This window comes from Epargyreus clarus, unplaced genomic scaffold, assembly GCF_041222505.1.
Source record: "Epargyreus clarus isolate Ecla_fem2 unplaced genomic scaffold, WU_Ecla_fem_2.2 ptg000008l, whole genome shotgun sequence".
Lineage (NCBI taxonomy): Eukaryota > Metazoa > Arthropoda > Insecta > Lepidoptera > Hesperiidae > Epargyreus > Epargyreus clarus.
The window spans coordinates 7,657,857-7,673,318 of NW_027332216.1; positions in this window are offsets into that span (position 1 = coordinate 7,657,857).

A 15,462-nucleotide genomic window follows, 5' to 3' on the forward strand; every position below is an offset into this window, starting at 1 on the left:
ACAAGAATAAGCAAAAAAATTAATAGAAATCTTATGCAACAGAAAAGGACAATACGACAGAATACCTTCGTAAAATTCATTAGTAAAACGGGAGGTCTACGTAAAGCCTACAAAGAGTTAAGTGATAAATCAGAATGGACAGGAAATCTGAAGAATAAACAGGGAATTACACTAACAAAACGTCCTGATATCATAAATGAAGCCACACAATTCTACAAAGAACTCTACACTAGTATAGATAAAACATACTCTCCCCTTTGCATAAAACCGAACGAGATTAATGGGGAAAATGCAGACCAAGAGATACCAACGATTCTTACTTCAGAGATCGAGTACGCTATCAAATGCCAAAAAAATGACAAGACTCCAGGGAGCGACAATATTACAAACGAAACCCTTAAAACTTTATCCACTGCACTCTTGAAACCTCTGCAAGCTTTGTTCAATAATATCCTTAGAACGGAAACCACACCAGACCAATGGTCAAACTCCACCATCATTCTACTGTTCAAAAAGGGAGATAGAAGCAATCTAAGCAACTACAGGCCTATTAGTCTCATGTCCAACGTATACAAAATTTTTTCAAAGATTATACTGAACAGAATAACGAGGACTCTAGATGAACAACAACCGCGCGAACAAGCAGGCTTCCGGAAAAGATACTCGACTATAGACCACATTCAAACTGTCACACAAGTAATAGAGAAAACAAAAGAGTATGGAAAGACGATATATATCTGTTTCGTAGACTACAAAAAGGCATTCGATTCTATACACTTCGAAGCCATATGGACAGCACTCATACAACAAGGCGTGAACCAAAAATATGTAAACTTAATTAAAAATATATATACAAAAGGTCTTGCCAAAATACGCCTAGAATGCGAAGGTGCTGAATTTCCAATAAAAAAAGGAGCTAGGCAGGGAGACGCGCTCTCTCCGAAATTATTCACAGCAGTGCTCGAATCTATTTTCAGGCGTCTAGAATGGGAAACAAGGGGAATACACATAGACGGAGAACTATTGAACCACTTACGTTTCGCGGACGATATAGTCATTTTCGCAGAATGCGCCACTGATCTAGAGAGCATGATGAATGAACTGGCAACGGAAAGTCAAAAAGTAGGGTTGTCAATGAATATGACGAAAACCAAGATCCTAACCAATGGAATTCCTCAAGACATTATGGTAAAAAATGAAAAGATTGAATATGTAAAAGAGTATATATATCTGGGACAACTCGTGGCATTTGAAAACAATACAGGAAAAGAAATAGAAAGAAGGATAACTCTAGCCTGGAAGAAATACTGGGGATTGAAGGAAATAATGAAAAACAACGAAATTCATATAAATATTAAGAAAAAACTCTATGAAATAACGATATTGCCTTGTCTAACATATGGATGCCAGACGTGGTCATTGAGGAAACAAGACGAAGATAAAATGGCCATCTGCCAACGTAAGATGGAAAGAAGTATGCTTGGTCTAAAACTATCAGATAAAGTTAGTAATATCAGCATCAGAAAAAAAACTAAAATAGTAGATGTAAGGAAAAGAATAAGGCTACTCAAATGGCACTGGGCAGGGCATATCTGTAGGATGAATAATACTAGGTGGGCAAAACGACTAACGGAATGGATACCAAGAGACATGAAAAGGAAAAGAGGACGACCAAGTAAAAGGTGGAATGACATCTTTAACAAGAGACGTGGACCCTTATGGATGCGTGAGGCACGGGAACGTGATAAATGGAAAAGTTTAGGAGAGGCCTACGCCGAAGAGGCGACTACTATATTTAATATTTAAAATTACTTTTACTTACAATGTTTTGTTAGAAATAGTTTATTTGTTAAAAATCACTAAATATTTATTTTATAAAAAAAGTATGTATAGTAATATACAAGTAAAAAAAGTAATTTGAAAGTTAATATATTGAAAGTAAATTGAAACAATAATTATAATATGTAAAGTATAGGATATAGTAGAAATAAAGGCTATTTTTATTTTATTTTATTTTATTTTATTTATGTCCTACAATAGTACCTACCTAGCTACCTATTCGTACCTATGTCTACCTAAACAGATGTGCCTCTAGTAATATGCAGTGAAAAGAAATGTAGTGAGAGTAGGTATTAGTAAAGATTTTGCACCATTGTGTATGCAAAACTTAAATCTTAATAGTGTGAGTGAGATAAACGCTCTGGTTCAAGGTTTGAATCCTTAGCAAACAATCAGTTACAACTTACAACCATGAAAAATTTAAATGCTATTTGCTGTACGAACATTATCTTGCACCAATTTACGCGTTTTCGGAAGGACATACAGTAATCCATACGAATTATCACCCTAACTGTTATGGGACATGGCCATAATTCAGCGTGCGTCGTTATCACTGCCTCATGCCGTTTAATGGCTTCAAATTAGTTGGTAACATTCGCCACACGCACTGCCGCTAACCATTCGTCGCTTGCGGACGTGGACCAAATGAAACTTTATGAGCTACCTACTATGTCGGATTTACTAGAAAGCAGTCTGCAGTTGCTCAGAATAACTTGGATATACTTATCTACACACGTAGATTAGTCTTTTCATACCTAGGTAAATTAATTTTAAAATAGCCGCATTTTATTTTAAAGACAGGCGCAATCAAACTTTTTCTGAGGTTCAAGAACTTCATTAATTAAACCTTTAGTTCAACAGTCAAAAACCACCTATACAGTTTTGAATTAAAAATAAATAGAAAAAAATTCTTACCAAATTTAAACTCTGGAGTTGTAGCTATATTTAGTACTTTTATGTTTGACAAAATCATATTTCTTGTATTAAAAAATAAAACATACACATTCGTTTTGAAGAATCGGCCAAAATTTTATCTTTATGACCATTTTAATGAAGGTTTTACCAAAATTAAAAAGTTGGATTATTAATTCTGAAATGTCATGAAACCACATTTTAAATTGAAATTAGGTTGAGTGCCACTGTTATTCAACTACGTGTTTTCATTTTATAAATTTCGGGCAAAAATTTTAATTTAACGTAACAACATAAAGCAGACTAAATGGAGATCTGTTTCAAATAGTCTCGACTCTTATGTTCACTTGAAGATAACGAGGTTCATACATTTTCCAGTTTCATGGGAATACACTGTAGCATTGTGAGAATGAAATAACTGCATTCAAAGCACGTTCTATCGCTCACTCATCCTGATGGACAGACGGAAGTTTATTAGCTAACCAGGTAATTTCTGCGATTTTGTCCTCATTTAAGAGAGGGACAATTAGGTACCTAGATACCATTTTAATATGTTATCTATACCATTATAATTCAACACTGTGTTTCTTAAAATTGATGTAAAAAATGCATTTAATTCGGTACACAGGGGACCTATTCAACACTTATTACTTTTTATCCGATTTCGAAATGAGGGAATTTTTTTTTTAAGTTTTGATGTAAGTATGTACGATTATCTTTTCAGTGTTAATTTTAATTTTTATATCATGAAAATGTTAGGTGTATTGACCATTTTCTAGAACAGTTAAGTATAACCACAGAAAACAAATACAAAACAAATATAGGTCTGTGAGTACAACGTTGGAATAAAATCAATAAATATGAAGTCAAGCTACTCAAATTCCGGTTGAATTAAACTAACAAGTTAACACGTACTTTAACTTGTTTCGCGCTTAACAACAATGTCTAACAAATTTTAGACAACACAATTCAGCTATTTCATTCCGTCTCATAAAGCGATACAGTTTGTGTCGCACGAAGTCACGGGCATAAACCAGTTACCCCATAAAGCTTCAACGCAGCTTCACAACAGCCAGTGGTTAGTGGCTCTGCTAGCGATAGAAGTTATTTGCTACTGAATTTCGACCGTTTCTATGCTCCGTATGCTCTCTTCATAAAGCGACAACAGACATTAGTATCCTAAATTCCCTGGTTTATGGTCTACGAATTGTTAATGGTTCTGCATATGAGCGGGTATAGATCTATATTTTTCAAACTGTATACAATTTCTTTATATTTTAAGTTTTATAAATTACTAGCTGACCCGGCAAACGTTGTGTTGCCATATAAATAAAAAAATGTTAAGGGTGAACAACCCCTATCACTTAGGGGTATTAAAAATAGATAGTAGCCGATTCTCAGACCTACTGAATATGCATATAAAATTTGCTAAAAACGGTAAAGTCGTTTCGAAGGAGTGCGGTAACTAACATTGTGACACGAGAATTTTATATACCTATAAGATTATTTTCCATAACGGTAAGTTCTTGTGAAAATATGATATACTTAACTTTGCACATGATACGGCTGATAGGAACAGTACAAAATTCATTGTTGTTTGTCCACGTCAGGTCCACAAACAAATACGTACATTTCGCATATTTATTACTGCCATAACAGACTTCGACAACCGTAAAATAAATAAAAGTAATAAACTATATAGGGGCGTGTCTGTGAAACATAGATTTGATAATAAAATAGCCTACTTATAATACTTACCTAAGTGTTCAAATAATTGATATTATAGATACTCGTAGAATTACAAGCAATTCTTTCTGCAATTGTAATGTAATGTAACTATAGTAATTTTTACTGATTTTTTTAGATGGCATCTACATGCCTTACTCATATTTTCCAAAATAAATATAGTTCAAAAAACTAAAAAACACGCTGTTATGATAAAATCAACTAAAAAGTAGAAAAGTATTCTATTTCATTCTTTCATACATGCAGGGTAAGATAAGGATGTATGATCTCTTTCTACTGGAAAACGGAGTTACTCACCGACATACATACAAGTGAAGCTAATATAAAGCGTGTAAGAATTAACAACGTCCTATATCAGTTCTAGTCAATAAAAACAGAGTAGGTATATAGGTATACTGTTATTTATAAGTAGAGACTAACACAACGGATCCTGAACTTAATAGCGAGGATAGGGACCCTCCTAACTTTATTACTGCCACTTAATAGCAAAAGGGTCAAGTAGAAATGTGACCTTACCATGTAAGGTCATAAAAATGCCCTATGTTAAAAGACAAATTGCTTTTTGAATAGGTTACTGAAATGTTTGTTAAACTTAATTAAATGATATAAAAAGTTAATCTATTTATATTTAATTGTCTATAGTGTAAAGTAACATAAATATGTTATGTTTTCTTTACATTAAGGAAAGCCGTTACTAACTTAGTTTATTCTTGTTTTATATTCGTAGTGATGTAAGTACTAAATATTATCATTGTAATTAATATTATTATAATCTTTTAATACAGTAAGGTGCACAATAACGATGTACACTAAGGTATTTTAGCTTAGTCAATATAATTTATTGTCTGTTTACCATAGTTACAATGTTTGTTTGAAATTATCTAAACGTAAAGTGTGTAAGTATTAGACGTTTATTGAGAATAGATTAGATTTTATCAGACTTAGGTAGGTAGGTAAGATACCTAATCGAAGGCTGGATAATCCTGGTATCAACTTTGTCCTGGTATAATCTAAGATCCTTTGTTACTTCGTGAGAAAAACACTTTTGTAGATTAAAAGATAGGAGAAGTAAATTGACTGCTTTGGAATGTATTCCCTCTATCCCTATGTAAGCAGCTTTTACCAAAACAACAACAGTTCTCATACCTATGTTTCACGAAATAAGCTCTTTGTTATCATATGTACCGTAATACATCCATTTTATCGGAAGAATTTATCGTCAAAACAATTTTGTTATGATACAGAAATATGTAGAGCGCTAACAAATATTTGTCTCAACGAATATGTTTGCATCCATTTTATTAGTGACTTCTAGTTTATATGGCTCGGTATTTCATTCGCGGTGTGGTAAACAAGGGAGATATTTGATAGGCACATTTGTTTTCCGTTCAGAATATTACCGCTACAAATTATTGCTGTAAAAAAGGTTGTAAGAGGAGGAAAGAGCAATAAATTTTAGGTAAAGATCTTGTAATTCAATACGTACCTACTTGTAATGTACAAGTTCACGTTAGAAATAAGTGTGGCGGTAGGAGGAAGGTAAGTTGATCCTACCTCTTCGGTCGAGCAAGTTAAGTCCTTTTAAACCTATTAAAAACAAGTTTAGTATTGCAACTACTCAGAGTTAGTAAATATTATTCAAATTCAGTTGCTACACGTTAAAAGAGACTCCGTTTTCCTTTTCGTATATTTCACAAACCTTAATACATTAGTTTAATGGAATTACTGAGATACCGAATTTATAATTTCACTACAGACGCTATTACCTACTTAATTCCAAAGATAGTTTATTTATTTATTTACTCTTTAATGACCATCTTAAAAACATGTGGTGCAAAAGGCGGACGTAATGCTAAATAGCATTTTCTCCCAGTCAACCTTAGGAATGTTATTCTCACCTTGGAATTTGTAATTTATTTTCTCTCCCTACTTTAGTAATAAGTATAGTGAGCATATTTTCCTCGTGCGTAACAAATCATAACACTTATTTGTTATACAAATACTTACCAATCTTTTAGAAAACGAAAAGAAAGCGAACGAAAGAAACAGTTTTGTACTATAAAATAATGTGTCTAGAAAGTATAATAAGGCTGTTACAATAGCTAAGGACTGAATGGGCGAAAATATATACAATGCTGTCTAGACATGGAGAATATAATAGAGGATTTACTTAAGTCTCTAACAAAATACTGTTTGTATCGTAACAAAACGGCTAGTGTAACAACTAGAATATACATCATTATTTTCACTCATTACTCGAAATATTTTATATAAAAAAATACTGAAAATAAAGTTATACACTAAACTCATTGCTGATTACAGAGTTGTAAGGGAAAACATGAAGGATCTTTTTTCTTGTCACGCGTGTTTACGCCCGCACGCGTTTCCCACGCGCACAGAAATAAATTAACGCGCCTCAGTATTTGCAAAACGTGTGCATGTCGGTATGAAGCTATAACATGCTATTCACGCGCAGTAGGCAGTGTGAGGGAACGCATGCGGGCATTAACACGCGCGACAGGAAAAGCGTCTTTACGAAAGGCATACCGAATTGGGGCTAGCAATGCTTTGGCTGAGCCCATTTAGGAATCTAAACCTACCTGGAACTAATTACAGCACAGGTAGACAGCATGCATCTTGTTCTTTCATTGTTATAAAAAATATATATTTAAGTAAATCTCTTCTATCTAGACAGAGATTCAGGTAAACGTCCTTTCACCGTAACCACTTATGTCTCCCAAATTGTTGGGTATACAAATGGCTTTCAATAGCCTAAAAGGACATTTGGCGAAATGACTTTCTGATTGCTGGACCTTTTATCGAGGGATTTTAGCCCGGCGGATTTGTGTACGAGGACGAAGGTCCGTTTTAAGAGCTTTCGCAAACTCATCACTTGAACCCCTAACTTCAGCGGCACATTACAAATTTATACCGTAATTTTACATTTTATTGGCAGTAGGTAAGCGGCACTCAAGTTAGAAATTACGGAGATTGCTTGAGCGTTATTGTGTGAATAAATTGGAAGGAACCATGATTGAGTTTATTTAAGGCAATGTGTGAAAACGTGTGCATGAGATTAGATTTGATGTGTTAATTAAAATAATAAGAGCTAACGTGTCATGAAGTAGCTCGTTTTAATATGAGTTAGTATATTTGTAATAGTATAATAACCGTTATTATTAATAATTAATCTACCTAATGTTTTGCCTATTAAAGTTCGTCATTTGACAATTTCTTCATTCATAAGTAAAAATTGGTCATTATTTACGAGCATAAAACTGTTGTAGACTTTTTTTTATAATATTTAGCAGACGAGCATGCAGTCCACCTGGATGGTAAGTGGCTACTGCCGCCCATGGTCATCTATAATCAACCCCAGATAGGATTAGATATTCCTACCTGAGGTCGGCCACAGATGCGCCGCTACCCATGAGGACTAAGGTGGAACGCCTCGGGAAAGTCTCCGTTCAGAAGGAAACATAGCAGCGCCTAACACTGCTGTTATTAGGTAGAAATACGTGTGGCGGTGGTGCCGCCGGAGTTGAACCACAAAGGGTTCTACCACCTTCAATGGTTCTACCACCTTCAATGGTACTGTCGTTAGCCTAGTAGTCGGCAACGGTCGTCAACACAGATTGTCGTTGGTATATTAGCTAATTGTCGCTCGTATGTCACCTCTCAAGTTTAAAACTAAAAATTCTGTATTAGAACTGCGGAATACGCTGTTATTGACATCTAATGTGCTAATGTGTTATTACTGCTGTCATGTAGGTTACGTGAAATTTAATATTGGTAGTACACATTAATTAGGGCGGCATATTGTGTTTCTGGTTTTCATAATGAGATACTTTATTGGTAATATTATATGTTACGCGTAATAATACTCTAAATATGTAGTATATATTTCAGGCTTGAAAACAATACTTTGGATATTTCGGCACGATGATATTATTAAATTCCCATTAGGTTTTAAATACCATATTTAATCAATGAATAATTAAAACGGAATGTCTAAAGCCTAGTAATCTTCTACACTTTATTTTAAACAAAGAACCTACGTTGAAGTTTGTTTCAGACATTTTCAATTATCATTTTGTATTCAAACAAAGCTTAGTGGAGAGGCACAATTATATAAAAATATTTGTTCCTTCCACATCTTTGTGCTAACCAAGTTATCCCTCGTGAAGAGGGATAATCACGCGCGTCACACCGGCATTAAACGTTTTGTTGAGGCGGTTGTTCTACACATAAAATATTTAAGATCATGCGTTTAATTATGTTGTGTTTACGTAACAAAGTGAAAATATTAACATTTGTTCCTGTAACACGTCTACACAAATACAGGCAGTCCTCATACTTACGGCATGTTAGGTTCTCGAAATACGCGACGTAAATCGAAACGACGTAAGTCGAGGACTGCCTGTACCAAAATTCATAATTAAGACATTGATTTATTCGGGGCATTATTAATCAATGAATAATTATAACGGAATATCTAAAGCCTAGTAATCTTCTAGACTTTATTTTAAACAAAGAACCTACGTTGAAGTTTGTTTCAGACATTTTCAATTATCATTTTGTATTCAAACAAACCTTAGTGGAGAGGCACAATTATATAAAAATATTTGTTCCTTCCACGTCTTTGTGCAAACCAAGTTATCCCTCGTGAAGAGGGATAATCACGCGCGTCACACCGGCATTAAACGTTTTGTTGTAACGGTTGGTCTACACATAAAATATTTAAAAACCCACATTTAATTATGTCGTCGTTTATGACGTTTATGACGTGTTGCCATTGTGAACATTTTAATGCGAACCTGCGTGTGAAATTTTAGATTATATGTTTAATTGGATTAAGTGAGCCAACTTTAATAATAGAACTGCATAAAAAAGCAGACTCATACAAAATTGAGAAGTGAGTAATTTAATACGTGAAATAATTATAAGATCACTGCCGAATGGACTAATGACAAGTGGACTAAGGATCTAATCGGTATCCACAGACTTCTAAAACGGAAGAACTGCACCACGCTTAAATAGATGTGTCGGTGTTACCCTCTTGGTAAAACTATACTAGCATTCACATATTTCAGATATGTGAATGCTTAGAAACCTTGCGAAGTAGAGAAACCGATGGAGGAACCATAGCTTTAAACTAGTGTACAGTACAGTACAGGCAAAACCAATTATTTACGGTACGTAGTAGCCAAATAAATTCTCTATAACAAAAGTGATCCGATACAACCGATATTGCCGGCATAGCGTACAGTACAGCCTTTTGTGGTCACAAGATAGGACCCCAGTAATACGTTCGCCAAACAGAAGCTTTGTAATAGAAATGTGGCACAAAAGATGAAAGAAACACGAAATAAATGGATGTGCTGATGTTACAATATTAGTATTCGATAATAAGCGTAGGCATAAAAGACGTTGTTACTCATGAATTATTATTAGTTTTGTTATTCTTTGTTTTCTTTGATAAATGACCTTCTATTCTATAATTAAGTTGACGGTATGTATATGCAACGATTTTGTAATACAAATAATTACTTGTAATGTAAGTATTGAAGTTATTTGTTAAAACTATTTAAAAAGTGACAGATCCTTTTTTGTTTTGACTTCGGAGGCACCACCACACTTACTTCTACATTATAATGGCTGGATTCTGATTCTGGTTGAAGGAAGTGCTAAGGGAGACATATTTACTTATCCGAGGCCTTATAACTTATTTTTCGGGGGTGGCTTCGCATATGATGCCGAACCACATACCATCAAGTAGACTGAAGCTAATTTGCTTTAATGATAAGATACGATAAGATAAAATACTCTTTATTGCACACTTACAGTTCAATTTTAACAATAAGCAATATACATAACAGTCAAGCAGTACGCAATAGGCGGTCTTATCGCTAAGTAGCGATGTATCAATGATACAAAGTCAACACATAAAACTCAAACGAAACTTCAATTTTATTTTAGACCATTCAGTATTAGGCATTTGCTATATCAAATTCATTTAGGTCATTGCTATTCCATGCATGCTCTGTGTTGTACCAATTGAAATAAGCTGAATGCTGGTTTGATTGTAAAGGCTATCCGCAAATAGACGCCGGATTTAAATGCAACGCGGAAAGCATAGGTATGAGTACCTAAAAATACGTGAAAACTAGTGAATAACATCTATGTAGGTATTTTTTGACTAAATTTTATAAGATCGTCATGTTTGTAACATATTAATTACATCAAGAGAGATTTTATAAAGAAATTTTAATTAATAAGGTACGCAGTTGTTTCAATTGAATGCGTGGGTTGGTTGTTGATGATTAAGTTACTTGCCTAGTCTTCACGTTTTCTCATTACCAATTTACTACACCTTTTAAACCAGAAAGCATCGTTTTATTTGTCTAGTGTAGGTAAGGCAGTAATAGGACACCTCTGCAGGTGCGGTACCACCTCTGCATAACCCGAAAGGATTTCACTTCATTTAAAATTAAAAAAAAAAGTCTCTAGAAGTCTACCAATTCACACCGGCCAGCGCTTTGGACTATACTGTGAACACTTTTCATTATGAGATGAGAGGAAATCCGTGCCCAGAAGTGGGGCCGTATTGGGTCGTCGAAATGCTTTAAGAATATTTATCTTATATATCAAATTCTCGTGTCACATTGTTAGTTACCGTACTCCTCCGAAGCGGCTTTACCGATTTTCACCAAATTTTATATGCATATTCAGTAGGTCTGAGAATGGGCTACTATGTATTTTTAGTACCCCTAAATGATAAGAGTTGTTCACCCTTAACATTTTTTTTATTTATATAGCAACACAACGTTTGCCGGGGGCATCTAGTTATTTCTTTAATATAATGAACTACAAACTAAATTGTTCCACCCTATTCCCTATTACATTATGAAGTGGAGCTTTAGAACACCAGTAGTTTAGGTACTTACTAACGAGATTATTACCTACATCCAGCGCGCTCAGTTAATAGCTGATAATTGCTAATAAGCCGTGTTATTGATACGTTGGCTACCGATTGTCTTCCACTGAACTGTAAGCTGACGTAATACCCTTAGTTACTGCGTGCACAATTGCGTAATTTAGTATCTACGTCAGAAATATATGTATTTAGGACTTCAGGTAAGAGGCTACTGCCGTCCATCTGTAATTAACACCATCTATAATCAACGCCAGATAAGATTTGACTTCTATCTGAGGTTGGTAACAGATGCATTGCCGCTGAGGACTAAGTTGGAGAGCCTCAGATAAGTATGTCTCCCTTACAGCATCCTTTGAATCAGAATTCAGCAGTGTTTAATACTACTGTTATAAAACAGAAATAGGTGTGACAGTGGTGCCGCCAGACTCCAACCACATAGGTATACCTTACGTATTTACGACAGTGGCAACTAAAACATATTTCATATGACTATTATTTTACATGTCCTATTAAAGTAGAAGGATCATTTCTAACATCATACAAAGGAAAGTAAGTCTCAATCTACCAATTCACATGGAAACTTTGGTATCTATTTTGTCTGTTCAGTGTCATTTAGAAACTTGGGTAAGTAAACTAACAAGTCAAGGATATTGCGTATATTATTGTGAAATCTCTCGAAACTTTCTCGCATACGGGAACATACCGATGCCAAATAGGCTTAAGTCTTAGAGTTACAATGACATCATAATGATATACTTAAGCGCACATGTTTTCGAGTCTAGATAACTAATTAACACAAATAGGTTTCTATTTGTGCAGCAGCACAGCAGCGTTACTCCTGTGATCTGGTTTGAAGGGTATGGTAAAAGAGAAATACTTTTATTTTAGCAGTCAGGGTTAGTATCGCATCGGTTTCCGACCTTAAGTAGGATTCTAATACTATCTGGGGTTGATTTCGGATATCCATAGGCAGCATTGACCACTTATCGTCAGGTAGCCTGCGTGGTAGTTTACTTCTTCTATATGGAATTATGGGTTTCATTTAAACTATAGAAAGTATAGGTTTTCTACCAATGTTTCCTTGAGAATTAGGTACAGTAACAGAACAAAACTCAAACAATAAAAGTAGAATGAAATAGCAGCTTTATAACAACGTATACCATTTGATGTCGGTCTACATTACTACTAACTACAGTAAATATCACAAGAAAGGACTAGTAAACTAACGCAAGACATAAATTACGTCTTCTTGCGAAGTTATTCATCTAAGCACCTACTACAGTCACCAACAAAAAAACTGTAACATTTATCGTGGCTGACAAAACACGAAATTGGATATTAGTTTTTACACTATCATCCATTCGTACAATACTCAAGCTGTTCATTTTCTTAATCTTAGGTTTACCGACTATTAGCTACTGTCGTCAGAACGATAGTTGCTATCATTTTGTCGCTTAAACTACAAAGAAATTGCTTAAGTAACTGCTGCTCGGGTGTCCAACTTTAGTTTTGAGCGACGGCCTAACGATACATATTTTATTCTAATGATTGTTTACGATATTCGTAATGAATATTTTAGTTGATTGTTTACGCATCTGTATAAATCCATAAGCTTCAATTTAGTCACCTAGAATTTTGACAGTTGCGGTACAACTTAAATAAAAGTACTAGTTGCTCAAGCACTAGTAGCTAACGGGCGGTCATCAAAAAAAACGTGCTGTCTAATTTGTACCTCCTACACGGATTATTCTATATACCATAACCTCAGAGGCCTGTATTAAAACCCTAAATAATACTCGCATATTTTATTTTCTATGCCTGTTTTCTTTGATATCTAAGTAGAAGTGAGCAGCTCAATTTCCGTCATTTAATAGTCATTTCCACTTTGGGAAATTAGGGAACTTCTTAACTAACGCCTATACATGGCTCAGCCAAGATAAGTCTTTTACCAAGATAATTGTTCATGAAACCTATACTTCATTGAAATAAGATCTTATGAATATAATCTTTTATTCTAATTTCTTTTGTTTTTGCCTCCAGGAATAAATAAGCGCTAGTACAGTACATAGTTAATTTAAGTATGTAATACTCGTATAAAATTATAAATACTAAGATTGAAGGATTCGCGTAACTTTTTTTAAATGAAGATCTTAATGACACTGCTTAAGTAGGTTTGTATTCTTATTAAATACTAGCTGACCCGGCAAACTTTTTACCGCCTCAAAATCTATATATCAAATATATTTCATATAAAATATAGCCTATGTTACTCGTGGATAATGTAGCTTTCGAATGGTGGAAGAATTTTTAAAATCGGTCCAGTAGTTTTTTATCCTATTCATTACAATCAAACAAACAAACAAAGTTTTTCTCTTTATAATATTAGTATAGAAAATGGCATTTAATATTGGGGTTTCTTAACTATTGTTTTTTCTAATGTTTGTTTGCAAAATTTCACAAGAAAACAGATTTTGAGTCGGTCATTTGGTTTTCATTTTTTATTATCCATTTAAATTGATGTAGTTCGGTCGAGACAGAAGTTGCTACAAACAATAGAATAGTTTGTTTTGAAAAAGCATCTACCTATGACAATATAAGTTAATACACTTTGTTTACAACCTTTTGTACTACTTAATAATGTTAAATATTCTATTCGTAACCGACGTATTTGAATACGACGAAACAATGTGGAAAATAAAAATGTAAATACTTTCGAACCTCAAAACATTTGCTCTGTAGAATCATTTACGCTTGTTTGAGATCCAATTACATTTATTTTAATCTCCCTATACGCAGATACCGATGGTTTATACAAATTCGTCCGCGTTTAAATTAAACGTGCACATTATTTTGTTAGCTACAGGAGATTTTAATAAATCATTTCCTATTTAAATTCGGACCTGTACCCTTAGTAAAAGAATTTACGTTTTTACAAAAATGACTGTTTTTGTATCTGTTTAAGTATATGCCCATACATTTCCAATCCACGCCCCTAGCGGACTGTATCAGAACTGAGTGGAAATGTATGGGAAATACGTAAACAAATACAAAAACAGTAATTTTTGTGAAAATGTAAAACTCATACTAAGGGTACTGTACACACGTTAACTGTATATTGTAAATAAGTACCTAATATAAAAATCGGTTCTTACTAGAGTAACTAGAGTTACATAAGTCTACTCCGAACTTCAGTGTGAAAGTTAATTATTTGATTGCGGAGGATAATGTTACAGGAATCTAAATGAAGGAAGTAACACAGACAATCTTTAAACGGTCGGTTTTTTTTATAATAATTCACTAGTTTTCTCTACGTATTTAGAAGACCAAATAGAGTATTTTCATAACTTTCGAGTTCCCTTAAAAGTTTACTAACAATCAAATTGACGAGTTAAATAAAAAATCTGTTCCTAACTTAGACTTACAATTTTTTGATTTTTTTCGCTACGCTAAGATATAAATTATATATGAAAAGTACATGTAACAAGGTTTATTTTTGCAGCAGAATTCCATACGCATTTCTGATAAAACAAATGTCCTTACTCAAGGCACCGGGGTCAACCAGTGGGTCGACCATTCGTCTCAGTCAGCCACCAGGTAGGCACATTAATATGGCCCTCAGAATTGTCACGATACACTGCCATGCTGGGATTTAGTGGCTGAGTAATGGCTTAGAAAGTAAACCGCATTCGTTGGGTATAATAAGCTTAGATGGCTTTTATTTTGATACGTTTAGTATGGTACAGTTTTTAAATAATTATTATAGCTCTATTACCTTACAATAGAAAATAGTATATAGCACATAACTAAAAAAACTACACGAGATGTTTAAAATTGGTTGTATTCTATAGATGCAAACAGAGTAATACGTAATATGTGTTCTATCTAATAGAAAGAGGAAAAGTGAGAAAAATGGGATAATGTGTGAAAGGTTAGAAAATATATAAAAAATGAAGAATCTGAGTACTAAGACACTTTCAACTTAATTTTTTTATTGTACAACTAGCTGACCCGGCAAACGTTGTGTTGCC